The sequence below is a fragment of the Mesocricetus auratus genome, unplaced genomic scaffold (genome assembly GCF_017639785.1).
Source record: "Mesocricetus auratus isolate SY011 unplaced genomic scaffold, BCM_Maur_2.0 Super-Scaffold_100013, whole genome shotgun sequence".
Classification (NCBI taxonomy): domain Eukaryota; kingdom Metazoa; phylum Chordata; class Mammalia; order Rodentia; family Cricetidae; genus Mesocricetus; species Mesocricetus auratus.
Genome location: NW_024429196.1, coordinates 58,824,002 through 58,836,006, shown reverse-complemented (window position 1 = coordinate 58,836,006; position 12,005 = coordinate 58,824,002). Strand labels below are relative to the sequence as shown.

At 44.8% G+C, this 12,005-nt stretch overlaps 1 protein-coding gene and 1 pseudogene across 7 annotated transcripts in view; both read right to left on the bottom strand.

The window, feature by feature from the left end:
• The window catches only part of Rreb1 (ras responsive element binding protein 1), a 178,185-nt gene that overhangs the window by 65,526 nt on the left and 100,654 nt on the right, over positions 1-12,005 (bottom strand). For all 7 annotated transcript variants that reach the window (XM_013110609.3, XM_021224983.2, XM_013110607.3 and 4 more), the window contains exon 2: positions 226-326. The gene's annotated coding sequence lies outside the window, so the exon portion shown is untranslated. The remainder of the gene's footprint in view (positions 1-225; positions 327-12,005) is intronic.
• Positions 5,771-10,280, bottom strand: LOC110340229 (annotated as a pseudogene).

Genomic DNA, 12,005 nt, shown 5'->3' with positions numbered 1-12,005 from the left:
CTGACATGTAAAACAAGCTATTTAAAATTTTTTTAAAAAGCCGGGCGTTGGTGGCACACGCCTTTAATCCCAGCACTCGGGAGGCAGAGGCAGGCGGATCTCTGTGAGTTCGAGACCAGCCTGACTACCAAGCGAGTTCCAGGACAGCCTCCAAAGCCACAGAGAAACCCTGTCTCGAAAAACCAAAAAAAAAAAAAAAAAAAATTTTTTTAAAAAGTAACTGACCTGTTTTCTTCCTTCCTAATGAGGAGCTGAAACAGACTGGGCCCAAATGTGGGCAGGGTCACACCTCAGAGTCACCACTTCTGGAGCAGAGTTGGAACAACCTGAAAAAATACAAGGTTAACATTAGAAGGGTTTAAAAGAAGGAATAATTCTGCTTCTGTATCATTTCCTCTACTCAATGCCTCCATCCCCTATCTGAACTGCAAGCAAAGTGTTAGCTGACTCCATCGAGTTTACGCATGTGCTGCTGCATGTGAGTGTGCCTTCCACAGCCAAGACCCTCATTCCCTCTACCAAAGTACATGCTGTATTCCAGCCACTGTGAGGGCAATGAACGACACGTAAGAATGAATGCTCAGTCTGCTAGCTCTCGGGGGAACTTTGAGCATCCTAGTTGCATGGCAATAGTCTTGGGACAGGAGTATAGACCAATCAATGGTAGAGCACCTGCTTAGCATGTGTGAAGTCCTGGGTTTTATGCCAGCATCACAAAGACAAAAATGGCTGAATAGATGTCAAAAGGGAGACAGCACTTGGTGCTAATGGGCACAGGAGACGAAAGAGAGCTGAAGAAAACAAGAAATATGAAACCAACAGTGCCTTAAAGGAGAGATTGCTGCAAATATGGGGGCATTGCTTAAACATATTTCAAATAAGATCAAATGCATGGCTTTCTCTTTCTACAGAAATACATCTCTTCAGGAATATGAGAATACCTGCTCCGGGGTTCCAGAGGCCCCAACACAGAGAAAGACAGCATGCAGCACATTCTGTAGCTATAACTCACTTGCCTCAAGCTCTCAACATAGCATCTCTCAGCTTAAGCAGAGTGCAAACTTAGGCAGATAAAAGTTAGGATATAATTCAGTGGGCCAGCATCTGCTTAGCATGCACAGGGGGGCTCTAGGTTCCATGTCCAGCACCACAAAGTGTGTGTATGTGTCTGGGGGAGGGGGAGAAATCCCATATAAACAAGAATGCCAAGATGCAGGTGTTCAGCACATTTTGTCACACTATCCTCCTTCAGAGCATCTGGAAACAAGCTGCATAAGTGTGTCATATAGCTGTCATCTCTAGCTATCACCTTCCATCTTACTTGGAGTCATCCACAAACAGCTCCCAAGCACCTTGGGCAGAACTGATCTGTGTGAATGAGAACACTCCATCACCCTTTGCTGTCACAAGCACTTCCTGGGGGGTTTGACACCATGATTCCCCCAGCAGTTCTCTGTTTATACTTCAGTGACTCCATTTGAAATTTTGTTTTATGCTGGTCTCTTTAAAATGTTGTCTGGAGTTTAGAGTACTGAAAACAAGGAGCAATTCAAGGACATCTCTGAATGAGCCATGGGGGCCCTCAGCCTGGAGATGTCTGACACAACCCCAGGACTTCTCTAGGTAAAGAAAATTGCAAATTCTTCCACCAAATTCTCATAAACTTCATTTTTTTGTTCACTATTAATATGATAAATAATAGAAGATGCCTACCCATGAACAGCAGGGTAAGGGTGTTTTACTGTTTTATGACCCAGGAAAGAGGTTGCAGTACACAACTCATTGGTAAAGCATGTGCCTAGCATACTTTAAATACGGATCGAAGGCTGGACTCGGTAGCACACACTAAGGTGGGTGGATCTCTATGAGTTCAACACCGTCCCAGCTAGGCTGCATACTAAGAACCTGTCTCAGCTAAATTAATAAAACTCACATCCAGTTTTCAAAAATGTCCAAACAACATATTCTTGCAGATCATCCCTATCAAACCTACAAGAAATTAAACATTAGTTTTTAAAAGAAAGTTTGGAGTACATAGCTTAGCAGTAAAGCATTGTCCTAGCATTCTTGAGGTCTCAGATTCATCTCTTCCTCCTGTGCCATTGTCAGAAAGAGAGGAAGAGAGGGAGGAGGGAGAGAAAGAAGCAAACTTTCCCTGATTGAAAAATAGGAGGGGTAATGGCTGTAACTCCCACTTAGAGTATTTGTCTAACTTAGACATGCTGAGGTCCAGGGTTCAATGCCGACCACTGGAGAAAAAAGGTAAGAGCGTACACACAGCTTTTAAAATGTAATGACAGATATAGTAACACAAAGTCTAGAAAGGAGCAGCCCTTACTATTTACCGGTAAACTGCCAAGGTCTCCAAACAAGTACAGTTAACTAAAGCATGCTCCGGAATCAGAGGTCTGGAATTCTACATTTACAGAACCGAAAGATCCTATTAAAACTTAAGACACACTTCCTTCTCTCTCCATTAGATACTTAAAAAGCAAACCAGTCCAAGTGGTTTCCCTACAAATCAAGGGAGAAGGATTCACTCAAAGCAATGGGTTAAGCTGAGACTTGCTTCTGAAAACTGCATTCTCTGACCTTGGATGTAAATGATTTGGATACTGAGAATGCCGAACAATTCAGCTGAATAACAGGAGCCACGTCCCTGTTTGAGTTCCAGTACGTCTAAAGGAGTCATAAAGCTTGGAGGATGGAAAAGTACAAGGCAGTTTTGTAAAGGAACTTCAAGAGCCCCCTTACCTCTATCATTACCACTTCAGAAAAATAAGGGGAGGGGGAGTTATTGCTAATTAAGTCCAAGAAAAGGTGACAAAGACTGGCTAGAGCATGAGGGTGGGTCTGGGACTATCTGCATCTCTCTTCCCAGAAGGCTTGTGCAAGTCAAAGAGGCAGGATATCTTAGAGAAGACAGAGGCCTCTGAGAGGAGGGGTGGGGAAGGCCAGCCCCACCTCCCACTCCCCAGATAAGGGACAATGCTATGCAAAGCCAGAGAGAGAAGATTAAGGAACCTGTCTCCAGGTCCTAGGAGATAGCAACAGAGAGATGCAAGATAAAAAACAAGGATGGTTTAGAAGTATATGGCGGCACCCCAGCTTTTGAAGATGAGATCTAAAATCTGTCCTTAGTCTCCCAGTTTGAGTAAGTTAAGATGCCTAGGATGATGGCAGAGGCCTTGGCCTTTATAATACTTGACTGAAAAGGCTACAGTCCGAGCCCCTATAATGTCCACAAATACTTGGAATGGTTTGTGAGAGATGTATGAGGAGAGAGTCGATCTGACCAGTTCAGGCCAATTCAGAATAAGATAAAAAGTAGAAGTTACAAGAGTAGAAATTCAGATATGGAATGATTGAAGCACTACAAACTACAAGAAACATCTAAAGGGTGGGCTAAACTGGGAACAGAACCTAACCTGACTAGATAAACCACCATGTCCAAGCCTGCCCAGCCCCAAGCCCAAGGCAAACCTGTATTTGCTAGCCAGGATGGCCTTGTATGTGGCCTGAAGGCTGAGAGAGCTGGGATCGGTGGCTCTCTGAGTTCCAAGAGGTTGATGTGTTTCTTGGCTTAGGGGCTAAGCTATGCCTTGGATAGGGTGGCAACCCATGAAAGTCACCAGGCCCCACCCCATTGGCACAGGCTTTAGCAAAATGAAAGCTAAAGCATCATGTAGCAGCACCCAACCCATGCTCCACTGAGCATGTGAGGTGCTATAGCCAACTCTGGCATTGCTTCCCTCTGAGTAAAGATGGGTTGCTAAGAGATGGAGAATGTACAGAGTATGAAAGTAAAGGGTGGGATGGTCATCCAAGGATGAAAGAAAATGCATGATCTTTGTCTTTTCTATTTCCTTCCTCTCAAGTCTATAGGAAATGCTTACTCTTTAACCTGTCACTCAGAAGCTCTCTATGCTTCAGTGCAAGTGTGCTTTCTGGCCAGGACCCATGGCTACCACTCTACTCAGTTTCTTGCCCCTAAGCGTGCATGGCACCTCCTTAATTCTTGTGCTTTTCCTTAAATGCACAACCCTGAGGGAAAGTCCGGCAGCCCCTCCTCATAGTTCTCCAGGAAACTCTATTCAGCTCTGAGAACTAGCTCATGAAGGTCAACAACAAAGTCAAAACCCCCAAGGATTTACACCAACAACCTTTCTGAGAGCCCCTGGCTTATCAAAGCCCTGAAGCAGAGATTAAGAATCCAGTTCCAACTTTGAGATTACTTCCTACAGCACAACTAAGTAAGAAAAGGGAAAAGGAAATCATCTACACAGGGACTTGTTTCTAGGCTCCTCTGGCCTATTAGACATAAGCTTCAGACAGGGTAGGACTGGACTACAATGCATAGGTGGCCAGCAAATGGTGTTCTTCAAGCCTATGCTACTTCTTGAATATTCAGTTTGAGATTTTGACCAGGACTTCTGTGGATCTGGACAACCTCCCTTTGCCTTTTTCTCTGCCCCTCCTGGGCAGTAAGAAATGTTCAACAAAGGGTGGAGGGGAAGAGAACAGAGTTAGAGAGTGTGACTATTGCCTCCTGTAGCCTTAGTATTAGCTTGGGATCTACTAAGGTGTGCTTCTTCTTAGGAGGGAGGACGGATGGGAGGAAGAATAGTTAAATGATACACATGCACTCCTCAGGCACCTCAGTGCATGTCTAAGCATCCACAAGACGCCTGGGTTCTAACTCTAGCATCATAAAGATGAAATTAAAATCGACAAATTGTCAACGCCTAGAAAGATTCAGAGTTTGGTAGATGCTGGGCTGAACAATCACCACAGCAGTCACTCTTCTCCTTGCATCTCTTTCTTCTTCTGAGGAAGGAGGCAGGTGGTGCCATCTCTGATCACATGCTTTCCTGTAAGCACGCAGCACTGTGAAGAAGCTGACTCCTCTCCTGGCGGCTCTTCTCCAGGGAACACATCTTACAGACAGGCTCTAACAACTGCCAAATTCACAAAGCGGAGAGGCAGCTGCCACCTGGCAGCCATTTGTCACCCAGCACCCTCCTCCCCTGGGAGGGGAACACGGGTGGCCCTTGGCACCAGCCTATGAGAAGAAGTCCCTGGCCCTCTCCCCAAGCAAGTCAGACTTTTCCTAAACACTGTTCTTCTGTTTGGCCACTAGGTCCTGGTATTTCATCACTTTTTTCCTAGCTTACCAGAAGTCTGTGCCATTTTCAATTTTACCAATAGCTGAGGGAAAGGGGGTACGAGGGCAAGGTGGTCTGCATTGGTAAAGAGAGAGACAAACACCCTTACCTATCTCTGCTTGACTTCTACCCCACCTCCTCCAGAGCAGCTCTAGCTTATTGGGTAAAAAAGATACAGGAAAGCCTAGGGAAGGCTTCTGCAATATACCTGGGTTGTAATACTGGAAAAGACAGGCTATAAGCCATAGAAAACAGAAGCCTGTTTGTAGTCAAGTCTGATACTTCCAGAAAACAGGGGTATCTCCTGAGATATAAACTCTATGCCAAATGCAGTAAGCAGTTTATATGTATTAATCCTCCTCCAAATCCCACAGGTCCACCAGAACAAGAATACACAAAGATATTGTGCTGGAACCCATGATTCTTTAAACCAGGGCTGTCTGTCTGTTGGGTGGTAGTGTTTATTTCCTCCTATGGTTCTGGTTAATAAGTTCATCACAGAAAGGAAATCAGGGCAGGAGCCTAGAGGCAGGAACTGAAGCAGAGAGGTGGAGGAATGCTGTTTACTGGCTTGCTCTGGTTTGGGCTTTAAAACAAAACAAACAAAGCATGTATTTATTGTGTGTGGAGGTCAGAGGTCTACCTGTAGGAGTTAGCTCTTCTTTCATAATGGGTTCCTGGAATGGAATTCAGGTTTTCATGGTTGGTGGCATGCACCTTTATTTGCTGGGCTATTTTGTCAGCCTTAAACAAGGGCTTTCAAAGGGAACAGTTATTGGATGGAATGAGGCCCAGTAAAGTCAGTCATGAGCTTGCTTCTTCTGGGTGTATTCAAATAGAATGGGTAACCAACTAGACATACAAATATGAAGAAAAAATTTTAAAAATGATCAGTCTGACTAGATTACGTGATTCTTCTGGCTGACGGGTTACATACTTCTGAGCCTCAGTTCTCCTGAGAGTGAAGTGGACATGGGAACCAGTACAGCATCATCCCCAGTCTGAACTACAACTGATATCATGCTTCTTCACTCAACATTCCCAGTTAACCCCATCCTTCTCCCCCTGCTTCTAAGGCTACCTCAAGTTGCTTCCAGCTTCTCTTATTAGATTGGCAAAGTTCTGACAGCAGCCCAATTTGATGATCTTCATTTAAAAAAAAATCCCATTTTGGCCTCATAAGCAAGACAATTAAAAATAAGTTAGTTGGCTTATCACAAATGCAATCCCACTGACAGCAAAAGAGCGGAACAGAACAGCTGTTCAGCCATGCTGCATGGCAAGCAGGAAATAAAACCCATCCGGCTGCGTGCACTGCTGAAACTCAGCTCCACATTTGCTAAACCAGGCACCCATGAGGACAAGGTCATGGCTGCTTCTTCCTTGTATTCACCAACACACCACTTCCAACTGCAGCACCTGAACTTGGTGCTGCTCACAACCAGCAACCTACCCTGTCCACTCAGGCAACTGCACTGCAGTGATCTGACTGTTCTGGGTACCTCTCTGAAATAGAACTAAGTACCCTGTTACACTTACATCTCGTGGGAAAGCTGGGGTAAAGTTCGGTAGCAGCTTGCAGTGTTTTGGGCAATATCCTGCAACTCTTTCATGAACCACGAGGTCTCAGGCTGGCTTTTCTGCTATGCTAGGGAAAGGGCATAACAGAATCAAGCATCTCTGCTCTTCCCTGAGGAGGGGCCCAGTGCAAGCTAAGAACCCTGGGGCAGATGGTTAACCTCAGATCAGAAGGGGCTGCACATTCCCAGAATTCAGGGCAGTTGCAGGATGACTCTCCTAGGAAAACCAAAGTGATTTTCTGGAAGATAAAACTACTGTTTGAATTGTTCCTCCCCTGTCCGCTTCTAAAAGGCACTGGAAGTGGGAGATTCACATCTTTCATTTGCCCACTGGAAAAGTGGTCAGCTGTGGTCAAAATTTCACAGTGGGTAATCAGACATTACCAACTGTCAGCTGAGAATGACTGTGCTGGAGAAGTGACGTGCCCTAGCTCCTGGGACCTAATGGGCTGTCCTGGGAATGGAACAGATGGTCTTCCTGCCCCCACCTCCCTAATTTTCCCTCTAAGAAAAGAATTCACCACTGCATGTGTGAAGGCAAACATACTCTGAGATATAAGTAGTTGATAAGTGTTTACACGCAGTACAAACCAAAAATCACTGGCAAGCACAAGGCTTTTTTTTTAACTGGGTGAGTCAAATGTGACTACTATGTTGCAAGACATGTCTCTCCTAAGAGACCCTGTGTCAGGAAGTCCTGGCATATTCTGAGTAGTAGCAGGCTAGTTCAGCCCAAAGTATGTCCAGGGTTGGGGAGATTAATGCAGTACTAAAGGAAGTCTGAGGCTCTGGTCCTCACTGCGCTGGCCTTGATGGCCAGGAGGGTGATTAGCCCATGGCAACTGTACTGCCAGGGGTGAGGCAGCAGGATTAGATTTTTGGTCTTGCTGCTGTGAAGGGCTGTTCTCTACTCCTGACTGGCTCTGAGAGAAACCTCTGTCACAGAAGTATATAGGTTCATTTGCTTTAGGCTGGTTCACTATCAGGTGCTGAACCTGCACAGGTTTCCAAATGTCGGTTCACATCTTACAAGCTCACCCTAAACAGACAGCCCCTTTACAAAGAACTAAATTCCCACCAAGTGTTACAAAGCACACAAAGAAAACAGAGGGGAAGATAACCCCGGAAAGACAGGTCCCTTCCTTGAACTCCTCCTATCTAAGTAACCACTTGGCCAACACTGAACCCACAGCTAAGAGGAAAGGGATGCCCTGCCCCCAGACCCACCAGGGTCACAGAATTCTGGGACATGGCTGCATGGCTGGACAATTCCAAGAGACAGATAACTGAGCACACAGATTTGGTCCATTTACATAAATACAAAGTGATTTACACATTTCAATAAAAAACACAAGGAATTGCTTTCACATCTATGGAACACAGTCCTGCACCTCAAGCAGAGTCCTTTGAAAATATAATCACAAACCAAGCATGTGATAAACGCACTCTCCTCAAGTTCAAAAAGAACATCCCTACTCTCTTTATCTTCCTTTCACAGTTTGCCATCCAGTGATAGGAGGGGCCAAGCCTCTAACAGTCCGTACTTTATCTCCTACTGACCACTCAAAGCCAAGGCTGGACTTCCTGTCACTAGCCTGGAGGGGCTGTTTGACTTGTTTCAAATACTTGCCTCTCCTGCCTGTTGCAATGCCTAAGCGACACCTACCCAACATCCACTTCAGCAACAAACATGCAGTCCAATTGAATAGCACACTTTCAACTGTTTTCACATTTTAACTTAATTTTGTGGGCACATGTGCCACACACATACCCGTGGCACATGTCTGGGGTCAGAGGACATCTTGCATTCTCTCCCTCCACTCTATGAGTCCCGGGGATAAACCTCAGGCCAGTAGGCTTGGTGGCAGGTGACTTTACCCACTGTGCTATCTCATCGGCCTGAGCCTCAACGTAGGAGAGGCCTGACACGGCCAAGGAAAGAACACGCTTTCTGGGTCACTTATACATTTGCCGTGTCTACAGCAAACACAATAGCTATCTTCATCAGGGCGTACAAGTTGTAACAATAGCTAGACTAAAGTACAGCTTCCTTTTTCTTTTCTTTTTTTAAAGAAAGGATCTTGCTATACAAACCAGGTTGTCCTTGAACTCATGAACCTCCTGTCTCAACCTTTTGAGTGGTGGCATTACAAGTGTAAGCCACTATTCCCACCTACATACATTACTATTCTTACAACAAATCGTATGTGTTACTTTTCTTTTTTTAAGTAAAAGCTCATGGTTTTGTTATCTTCATAACAAGATCAGCTTAGAACTGGATCACTTGGTCCTTTCTCTTATTGCCTCCCAGTTCAAAATGCTTGCATCTCTTACTAGCCAGCATCCTCTTAGATCTGCAGTTGGGCTCAAAACACTAAAGCCTCAGCACAATCTTCTTTTTAGCTTAACCTTTTGTTTTCTTTTTGCGCAGAAAATAGGTTTAGTTCGTGCATCATAGCCACTTTGCTTCCTGTCATAATGCCGCTTTCCCTGGGCATACCAACAAATCTTTGTCACTTTGTGGGGTTGGTGCTTGCCACATTGCTTGCAGAATGTCTGGCAGGTCTTAGGAGCGTTCACCATGTTGGCGGGCGCAATATCGGCACAGAGCTGTGCTAGTATTCTTTAACCACTGGAACTAAGAGCACATGCTTGCATGCACCTTCAATGGCGCGAATAGTGCACTGGATCCCCTGTCAATCAGTCCACCCAGTCTTAACCATTCAACTGTTTGTGTGCCTGGCTGTTCTGCGGTTCAGTCTCCAAAGCCGCCGTGCCTGTCTGCTTAGCCCAACTAACAGCAGCAAAAGTCATTTCTTTGAGCACCAGTCAAGGCAGATGTTAAAGCTGTGCTTGTTACTTATGCATGCACTGGTTCACCAGAGAGAATTCACCCCAAGCACAGCAGCCACAGCACCATTTTTCTTAGCATCCAATAAATGAACATGAAGATAACTGGTTTAAAAAATGGTAAGTCAAGACAGTAACCATCACCTTTCTGAGACTATGAAGGTTCTTCTTTCCATAATCAAAAAATAAGGGACACTTCCTTGTCTAAATACTGTTAGCTTTTCACAATTTCAGACAAGACAGTTGAGTGGTTAAGTTGGGTCAGGGACAAGGGGGTGGGGGACTAGTGACAAACTAGACTATTTTAACACCCTCAACTTTTCCCCAGCCATGAAGTCAGGAACAACCTGTACAGACAAAGAAAACAGAAAACTTGCAAAACAATGATCTACAGTACTCATTGAGTACACCTGTGGAAAAATTCAAAGCTCTCAAAGATGCTGCATTACAATTCTAGAGAGAGAAAAAGCAAACCCACAGTCCACTAAACTATATGTACCTCTGCAGAAGTCAATATACAATTCAAGAGAACAGGGGCTGCAAAACTGAATTAAAGTTGTAAGCACACATCCACCGATATGTTAGAAGCTGGTCATATCTTGGCATTATTCAATGAGACGAACAATATTTTCTAAAGAAAACAAAAACTACAGCTTATGTCTATAATTTTTTTGGTTGTTTTGTTTTTCTTTTTTGTTTTTTTGAGACAGGGTTTCTCTGCGTTGTTTTGGAGGCTGTCCTGGAACTTGCTCTGTAGACCAGGCTGGCCTCGAAATCACAGAGATCCGCCGGCCTCTGCCTCCCGAGTGCTGGGATTAAAGGTGTGAACCACCAACGCCAGGCTACATGTCTATAATTCTAGCACTCTCAGAACACCAAACCAAGAACAGTCAAGACAGCTTAGACTTCAAAGACATCAAGCCTGCTGACCTGAACTGGATTCCCTCAGGTTAATCTCTGCATGCACACGCACACACAAACTACTTTCTCTCTTTTTAAATAAAAAAAGAAAACTAATAAATTAATGGAAACCAAACTGAAGTCTGACAGACTACAACTAGCTATTTACAGAAACAGTATTTCCAGTAAACACAAATGCAAAAATAAAAACAAAACAACCCTAAATGTGCCATCTTCTTATTCCCTATAGCTAATCCTCAATTCTCTGATCAGTCTAAGTGAAGAAAAACCCTTAAGATTACTCTACAAGTGACTTCTAATTGTGGTAATGACAATTCTAATTCTACCTACCTTATGTGGAAATCATAAAAATAATGCATTACTAGTTCTAATGCAAATTCACAGTCAAATCGTACTGGCAATAAATTCAGGCAACAAACATTACTGAAGATGCACTGCTCTGTTTCTGTGCCTTGGGTGGGGAAGAGAGCCTGAGCCGGTTATGTGCAGGCTCCAGACACCAGAAGCACCCCAAAGTGACATAGCCCCTGGCTCACAGGATAGGAAGACAGAGCAGATACAAGAGTGAAATTCCAACCCAAGGGCAAGCGGACCATGAGCCAGGCAATTTCAAGCCATGGGGCTCAGAGGTGAGAGGTGCACAACAGGAGGGCAGTAGGGCGAGGGCAAACCTCAGCTTGAAGAAAGGACCCAGCTCTTGGCCTAATGTTAGCAACAAGAACAAGTGGAGAAAGCATGAGTTCCTAAGCACTGCCATTTTAGCCTTCTCTGTCTGGTGAGATGCTTAATTTCTTTTGCTTTAAGGTTGAAAGCTTTCCTTAAAATGACATACGGACATTAAGTGACTAAGATTGTTTTTTCATGCCCTTACTTGGCAAAAGAAATTACCACTACTACTCTACTCCCCTCCCCCATTAACTACAAACCTTTTGCTTCTGACCCATGATAAAAACCTCCTCTGGGAGTCCTCAGTGCATATGCACACTGTGAGAAAGGAGGGAGTGGAGTAGGGGAAATGGCAAAGACGAGGCTGGCAGAACTCTGAGGTCAAGGTCCCATCTGGGAAGGGATGGACTTTAGCCTGCCACTGTAGAAACCCACTGACAGGCTGCTTTCTCTCCTCCCTCCCTCCCTCCCTCCCTCCCTCCCTCCCTCCCTCCCTCCCTCCCTCCCTCCCTCTCTCTCTGCCTAGCATGAACTAATCATATCCATATTTTAAAAAGGCTTTTGGCAGCAGTTTAAAAAGAAAGATGACTAGAGACACAGAACCCCAGTTAGAAAGCAGCTATGATAAAGGACAGATATGTAGAGGCACTGGTGGGGAGGGAGCATGGAGCATCACAAAGGGAGAACTGAAAAGAGGCCTTGGTGACCCTGAGCTGTCTCTGCCTCAGGTGACACTGTGGATGACGAAGCAGTTAGAAGATGGAGGAGACTCCTCATGCAGGAGACGAATGGGCCATACAGTGGAATGTGACTGATTATGGAA